Below are 8,796 nucleotides of genomic sequence, written 5' to 3' on the forward strand. Positions count from 1 at the left end.
ATGTCCGGATTTAAAGGAACAGTACACCACAAGGGCCCGAGTTCGGTGCTCTGACCTTTATCACTATTCTAGTTTTCTTTTATGGCAGAACCCTTTTCCAAAAAAATATTAAACAAAGCTCAAAGCACATGAAGCTGACGGTAGCTGAGGGGCTCTGGCATTAGCAGGAAAGGGAATCCTGCCCCACCCCATCCCAGAGAACTCAGCCTCAGGGCAGCAGTTGACGTCCCTCTTGGGATCCTGGGGTTCCAGAACCTGGTTGTGAAAGCCATGCTCAAGCCGTGGCTTTACTCAGGGCAGATGCAGAAAATGGCGCAGACTGAAAGCAGGAGACTGGAGGGAACCACCCAGGCCACTCTCTGCAGAGGTCCCAGAGGCCGCCAGACAGGCATCTCCTGTCCCTGACGTCGGCAGGGTCAGGGACGTCTCACCTTTCTCCAGAATGAAGGGCTAGGTCAGAGGTCATCCAGGCTCCCCAGGACTGCCCAGGGACGGTGGCCGACGGGGCCAAAATCAATGCACATGACCACAGCCCAGGAGCCCACCTGGTCCATCCTCAGCACCCGGCAGGAGGAGGGAGAGGGGGTGGTGTACCCAGTGCAGGGCACAGGAGCCTGAGGTGACTGAAGAATCTCTAGATGACCCAGGTGTAGACTGTCCACCATGCAGGGTGCACTTCCAGTCCCCCAGGCTGCTCCTCCCTGTGTGGACGTCACATGTCACTCCAACCTCCGTCCTGCCACTTGAGCTCTTGTCACAGGTGGTCCGTCGACCTGCTGCCTCCCAACACAAACCAAACCTCGAGTCCGCGGCACGTCGGAGCACAGGTCACTCTGGCCTGAAGAGTGGTGTCACTGTAAAAACCAAGCAGACAGCCGAGGCACGGTGACCTCATGGCCTCTAGGACGGGGGTCCCCACGGGCTCCCACCGTCACCACTGAAACCCACTGTCCATCAGGGCAGCTCGCAGCCTTCCCCCACGGTCTGATGCAGGGGTCCTGAAAACCTTCTCCACCCTCTGGGACCCAGATGATGTCTGTCACTGCCATTTGCCTGATGGCCCTCCTCTAGCCCTCCCAGGACCTGAGGGAAGGCTGCCCTCCTTTCCTCGGTCTCAAGGGACGAGCTGTGTCCCCGCTGGAAGAGAAGATCAAGCCCTAGAAGGAGGAGCACGCCCCTGGCCTCAGGTAGCCCAAGACGAACCCAGAAAATACTCCCGTCGTGTCTCAGCTCTGGGTCCTCGTTTGGAAGCAAGTTGCCCTAGAGGAAGAGCAAAGGGTCAGCAGGGGACAAAGCCGGGAGGGAGGCGGGGAGCAGGGTGGCCCTGAGTGGGCCGGGAGTAGAGGAGGTGGCCGTCACGGCAGGCAGTCTCCCCCCACGTCTGGGGGCCCTTCGTCGAAGACTCCCGAAGCCTGGGGAGGGGGAGAGGAGGCACCCGAGGCCGGCAGCCGTGTTCGGGGATTTCTGTGGGGTCCTCTCAGGTTGTCTGGAGACAGAGCAGCCCCCGCCCCTGTGCCCCCCTGGACCTTAGCTGGCTTCTGAGAGGGCACCTGCCACTCGGGCCTCGAAGGCGCCAGGCCGAGAGGAGGAAAGGGTGCTCAGAAACAGGGAGGGGTGAGGCCTGCTGCCAGGCCTCTCCGCAGCTCTCCCCAGACCAGGGCCAGAGGGCTGCCAGGGCTGCCCAACTAGAAGGACCCTGCCACCACCTCTCAGAGACAGGAGGCGGGAGAGAGAGAGGGCGGAAACAGAAAGGCCTGGAGGCCAGCAGCTGCCACAGCCGGAGCCAGAAATTCCTGGTTTTCTTCTCTCTCCGCTGGGTCACCCCCCACCCCCTGGTTCAACCCAACCTGCTGTCCCCACTTTCCCTCAGCCAGGGACACTCACACCACACCCCCATGTCTGCCCGCTGAGCCTACCTTCTCCCTCTCCCTCTCCCCCTCTCTCTCCCCCCTCTCTGTTTCTCTCCCCCTCTCTCTCTGTCTCTCTCTCTGTCTCTCTCTGTCTCTCTCTCTCTCCCCGTCTCTCTCTCTCTCTCTCTCTCTCTCCCCCTCTCTGTTTCTCTCTCCGTCTCTCCCTCTCTCTCTCTCTCTCTCTGTCTCTCTCTCTCCCTCTCTCTCTCTCTCTCTCTGTCTCTCTCTCTCCCTCTCTCTCTCTCTCCCTCTCCATCAACCTCTCAGCCATGGTGCTCTGTCTCGGTACAGGACTCTAGCAAGTCAACACGGCCTGAAATCTCTGAAACCATGAGCCAAAATAACGTTTTCCTCCTCTAAGTTGATTTTCTCAGGCATTTTGTTACAAAAGACTGGCACTTCCCAAGACGTGGTCTCTTCCCCGTATCCCTGCTCTCCTGGTGGTCCCAGTTCCATGACTGTGGGTACCAAGGACTCACCATGGACCCTTAGAGTTGGAGCTTCAACCTCGGAATCCCTTCTGTTCCCATGTGGAGATGGCCGCTGCACAGGAGACGCAGCGCACGCGCGTGGCATGTCCCAAACTGTCCCACCCCAAGCTGTCCAGTCCTGGTGCCTGCTCCCTCCTGAGTCCTTCAGGACATGTCCACCCCCACCTCTTCACAGCAAGTCACCAGCAGCCCAGCCAGCTCCTCCCCAGGGCCACCGGGAGCCACACACTCTCCGTCCCTGCCCACTACCCTGTGGACTAGCCACCGCCCTCTTTATCAGGATGATGGCGACAGGCTCCAAACCTGGCCGCCGCTGCCCTCCGCTCGCCCCCCAATACAGTTAGCAGCAAACACAGTCTTTTACAAGCAAAATTCAGAGCACAACGCACCCCTCGGTTCATTTCTCAGCATCTGTCTATTATACTTAGAAACAGACCTCGGCCTCCAGCGTGGCCCTCCACTCTGCCCCATCCTCCTCCCCCTGGCCTCCCTCTGCATGCTCTCGCCTCCCGCTGGGCTCACACCTGGGCATCCACTCCCCCTCCTGGAATGTTCTTCCTCTTGGCTTTCCCTGGCTGGCTCCGACTTTTCCCTACCCAGGGGCCCTCCCTAAGTACTATCTAAAGAAGGGCCCCCTCAGTCCCCATGACACCATCTTATTTTGATTCTGACACTTGCCATCTGGATATCTTCTTGTTTCTTGTGTGTCTCTGCCCAAAATACACACATCAGAACCAGAGCCGCATTGGTCTTCTGATGAAGAACAGACGAAGCTCTCAGTAAACCTCCGCCGAGTGAGTGGCCCAAGGAACGACACGGAGCAGATCCTGAACTCTCTGGGCTTGTCTCCCCTTCTGTGTCACGATGGCACCTGCCTTGAAGTCAGGGTTTTGTTGGGCAAGTATCTGTTTGGGACAGAGCATAGTAGATGCTTAAGAAACAGAAGCGGTATGCAGAGTGGTTCAAAACGTGGGTTCTAGAGTCTGGCACGGCCTCCAGTCCTGGTTCTAGAACTGACTTGGCTACTGAATTTTGGGTGAGCTGCCTGATGGGCCCGTCTGCCCAGGAGAAGGGCAATGGAACCTGCTGCAGGGATTAAATAAGTTCACACAGTGAAACCATGAAAAGGAGCCTCAGATGGAAGATAGCTACTGTGGCCAGCCAGTGAGACCCAAAGCAGATCTCCCTGCTCCCCTGCGTCCTACCTCCCTGCTAACCTGCCACCAGCCTCAGCCACGCGCTAAAAATCCTCCTCTTCTGGCCAAGCACACAAGGCGCCCTTTTATTTAGAATCTCCCCAGACAGTTCTACATCCTGACCCCCCAAAACCAATGATGAGCAGCAGCTTCAAGCTAAAAATAATTAGTAGTACAGAAACGTTCAAAACCATTTTTGGTCTAATTATTACTCCCTAATGATTTAAGGGATAAATATAACAAGCCCATTCTGACAGTCTGTGAAAATAAGTTTCAGAGGGAAATCGACATAATCATCTTCCCACACCGCAGCGGGCACATCACACCGCCCAAAAACAAGCCTCGAATTTCAGGCCCTGGTTGGTAACACAGAGGAGGCCGCGTGGAGCACCAGAGACCAAGGCGGATCTCAATAGCTGCCAAACCAGCCGATTTTAATTAACTTCTATTGTCACTACAAGCACAGTCGCCCTCATGCCCAGATCAATCAACAGCTGCTAATCACCCCCGTTCCTTTGTTCTGGGACATTTCCACCGGCTGATCCAGTGCTCTAGGAGCTGTGCCTGCCCCAGAATCACCTGCAGACCGAAGACAAGGACGTGTGAAGGTCATTGCCATAGGCCTTGTGGAGGACCCCTCTAGTCCCCCTGCACCAGCGGGAGAAGATCTGCCTCACCAATGCCCACCCACAGTGGCAGCCTCCTAGCGGGAAGCCTGGAGTCTGCTCACTGACCCCTGCCCATCCTGACCCTGTCCACCCTGACCCCTGCTCACCTGACCTGCAGAAACGTCATCGGGGAGCAGCGTCCTGAGCATTTAGCGGTGACAGTTGGACCCTCATCTGCTCCCTCTCGTGCTTCTGCCATCCAGGTCAGAGCCCTGTACTTGCCCTGTGGGTCAGGGGGCCCACGTTCACTGGCCCCACAAATGCTCACAGGCACAGGTGTCCCTCGGCTCACGTTCTGGGCGGGGGCCACAGATACGAAGCAGAAGGGCATTAATGACATCGGGTGGCAACACAAGACAAGGAGAAAGATGCAGAGTGCCCAGGGTGGGTGCTGCCTCAGGGACAGTCCTGAGGAGGTGACAGTTGAACAGAGACCACAGGAAGTGAGAGAGCAAGCCCAGGAGGCACCTGGGAGAAGAGGCCCCCAGCCGAGGGCAGCAGGTCCAGGGCCCTGCACCGAGGGGTGTGCTGGGCCTGCTTGGGGACGGCCCTGGAGAAGGTGTGAGGGACATTATCTTCTCACACTTGGACCACCTGGGACAGTGCTTCCTGCTTCCTGTCTGCTTCTAGAAGTTTCCTTTAACCCTTCAATCTAGCCACGCATGGTGGCCCACGCCTGTAATCTCAACAGCTTGGGAGGCTGAGGCAGGAGGACCACAAGTCTGAAGTCAACCTGGATAATTTAGTGAGACACTGTTTCAAAATAAAAGTTAAAAGGGCTGGGAGCTGGGCACAAGGACGCACCACGTTGATCCCAGTAGCTCAGGAGGCTGAGGCAGGAGGATCCCAAGTTCAAAGTCAGCTTCAGCAACGTAGCGAAGCCCTAAGCAATTTAGCAAGAACCTGTCTCTAAATAAAATATTTTTTTAAATGGGGAGGTGGTCTGGGGATGTGGGTCAGTAGTTAAGAGCCCCTGGATTTAATCCCCATTACCCCCTGCCAAAACAACAAAAAAAAACTTACTATAAACTATTTTAAATCCCCCCCCCCCATAAAGCAATGATAAAACTTGACAAAATTGTCAAAACAATCATTTCAGGGCTCTGGAAATTGACCAAAGGCATTCGACAAGTTGAGGGGCCCTATTGAAAACAGAACTACTCATGCCTTGGGTAATAGCATTGGGGGGTCTGTGTCCCCCAAAACTCATGTTGAAACTCAGCTACAGTGCCAGGGGGCTAAGAGGGGGGACCACTAACCAATGGGGTCAGCTCCTTATACAAGGGCTTGAAGGGGTCTGTTAGTCCTTCTGCCATGTGGGAGGCACTTGAACGGGACAGGCCCTCACCAGAAACCCCGTCTGCTGCTTGTGTCCTTGATTGTCCCAGACTCCACAAGTGCAGAGACGAGCTCCTGCTACTCACAAACCACCCAGTCTCAGGCCTTTTGTTATAGCCATGCAGCTGGACAGTGTAGCTGAGTGTTCTAATAGGGTGGGCCAGGCCCTCAAAGTCAGTAGAGAGGGGTGGCCGACGGGACTGGAAACAGATGGGGCAAAACTGCAGGTGTCACTAATAGCCACCCACCCTACCATGAGCAACGGGAGAGGTCACAGCCCAAGGATCCAGGGCTGTCATGCATCCTCATCCTCATCTGCAACATGCCTGTTTCTAGCTCTTGCCAATCTTTCTACCAAGTGGTCTCCTTTTCTCGTTGATTTTCAGGAGGTTTTTTTTTTTTTTTTTTTGTCCTTCTAGAAGGGGTCAGGAAGCGACTTCATTCTGCCGTTACAGTCCGAAAGCCAGCCACTGGCAGTGTGTGACCGAGGTATGGCTGTGCCAGAAAGCCTCAAGGGTACTGAAATTTGAATGTCATGATTATCATGTGCCGTGAAATAGACTTCTCTTCTCCTCCTCCCCCTCCCCCCTCCTCCCCCTCCTCCTCCTCCTCCCCCTCCCCTTCTTCCTCTCCTTCCCCTTTTTTTCCAGAACTGGGGATTCAGCCCAGGGCACTCTGTCACAGAGCGACATGCCCAGCCCTTTCCATATCTTATTTTGAGATAGAGACTCACTAAGTTACTCAGACTCACCTCAACCTTGTGATCTTCCTGCCTCAGCCTCCTGAGCAGCTGGGATTAGAGATGTGACCACGCCACCTGGCTATAATTATTATTTTTTTTCCTGGTGATCAAATCCAGGGCTTCGTGCATGTTAAGCCAACACTCTCACCACTGAGCTACGTCCCCAGCCTTGGCTACTCTTTTAACCATTTTGTAAAAATCGTTCTGAGAAGTGCTACTCTGGGAAGATGGAAGAGATGTGATTTTTTCTATTCATTCTGATGCATACAACTAAAAACACTGGATGTTGCATGTAAATCACAAGACTCTGAGAGGCAGAGGGGGCAGACCTGCTAGAGACCTTGGGACCAAAGTACAACGCCGTGATGAGCTCCCTGCAGTTTCCCATAAACCCCAGACTCAGAACTGGCAACCGAGAAACACCGACAGGCAAAACGACAACAACCAAAGTCTGCTTTCTCTATCCAAAGGACCAGAAAGACACAGCCTAGCAGGACAGAAAACTTCACCATGGACAATAGCACAGGCTTGTGATCCTAACAACTGGGGAGGCTGAGGCAGAAGGAGCGCAAATTGGAAGCCAGCCTAGGCACTTTAGGGCCATCTCAAAATAAATTTTAAAAGGGTGTGATGGAGGGACAGCAAGACACCAACCAGGGTGTGATGGAGGCCAGAGCCAGGGTGGCAAGGAGCCCCTCCTGGGGAGACTCAGCAGGGGCCAGACTTGGGTCTTCCCCTGGCAGCCTCCGTGACGGCGCCTCTGCCCTCTCCCGGTGCAGTGTGGAGAAAGCCCAAGGGAACAGAATCTCCTAGGAAAATGTCCAGACCCCCACTGACACGCCCATCACACCCAGGACCGACCGGAAGGCTCCACTGAATGGGAAGCGACAGTCGGTCCCTGCCAAAGCCAAGATGACACAGACGTCCAGACGAACTGACAAGTATCTTCAGGGCTGCCGTGAGAACACGCTTCAGTGAGCCATCACTGCACCCTCAAACGGAAAATGGGACACTTGGCAGAGACACAGAGTCTCAGCCAAAAAAAAAAAAAAGATTCTTTTAAAAAATGGATATTGAGACCCACGAGAGCCAAAAGGAAAAGCTCAGTTGATAAATTTGACCACAGAGTGGAGAGGGCAGAGGAAAGAACCGGTCACCCCTGCAAAGAGAAGCCACAACCCGAGTGGCTCAGAGTCCAGAGGTAGGCACCCAACAGCCCGGGCCATTCATGATCCAATTTCTGAAAACCCAGGACCCAGGGGGGCGGGGGACCCTTGAACGCAGTCAGAGACCAACAACTCCTTACCTAGAAGAGGAAACGACTTGCATGGCGGTGGGTCTCCGGATAAACCAGGGCAGGCTGGGCGGAAACGGAGCAAGAATGTCCCCAGTGTTGACAGAGCCCTGTAAATGGAGTGAAAATCTCCCCTAGGAATTAAGGGGAAATTAAGACATTCTGTGATGAAGGAAAACAAGAACCTGTCACCAGCAGCACACCCAGAAGAATGGCCAAAGGAAGTTCTCCAACCAGGAAATGACACAGGAGGAGCCTCCGAAAGCCCAAGGAGCTAAGGGGAAAAATAGGCTTTCCTTCTCCTCTTGGGCTCTCTAAATTACGTTTCACAGTTGATGCAAAAATCATTTCTGAAGTGATTCTAAACCTACGTAAGGAAATATTTAATATCAATTGCAATTCCAAAGAGGGAAAGGGAAGGGGCAAAAAGGGACGTGAGGTCTCTATGATTCTAATTGTAAGATCAACAAGATTCAGCATGTATAACGTGACATTTACAGCAACCACTAAAAAGTTTGTGTTCGAAGACGTGCCTCAAACCATTACAGATAAATAAAAATGGAATTATAAAAAATGTTCCTGTGGGTCTGAGAAAAACAGAAGACATAAAATAGCATGTCTGTATCTTAACTGTATCCACATCGATATTTTAGCTGTGATACTATTTTGCAAAATGTTACCACCCGGGGAACTGGGTGTCCCTGGCATCTCTGGGCTGTTCCCTACCCACCGCAGGTGAGTCTATCACTATCTCAAAATACAGCCTTCTTAGCTTGCAGCAGTATGAAAATGGGTGGTGGGCTGGATGGAGCCCCTGTCCAAAGTTAGTTGCCCCCTTTCCTGATCTTTTGTTAGTTCTATTATTGCAAATATCTTCTCCCAGTTTTTGAATAGATTTGAATTTATTTTCTTTTATATAAATATTCAAAGAGATGGTCTTTTTAATTCAATCTTTTCTTTCTCAGCTGACACTTTTTGCCTTAGCAAACCTTATGCTCCTCTGAAATCACCAACATTCTTCTGTCTTTTTTTAATATTTATTTTTTAGTTGCATTTGGACTCAATACTTTTATTTTTTAAAAATTTTTATGTGGTGCTGAGAATCTTACATGCTAGCTCCTCTGAGCCACAACCCCAGCGCCATTCTTCTGTCTTTT

The sequence above is a fragment of the Urocitellus parryii genome, chromosome 11 (genome assembly GCF_045843805.1).
Source record: "Urocitellus parryii isolate mUroPar1 chromosome 11, mUroPar1.hap1, whole genome shotgun sequence".
Taxonomy (NCBI): Eukaryota; Metazoa; Chordata; class Mammalia; order Rodentia; family Sciuridae; genus Urocitellus; species Urocitellus parryii.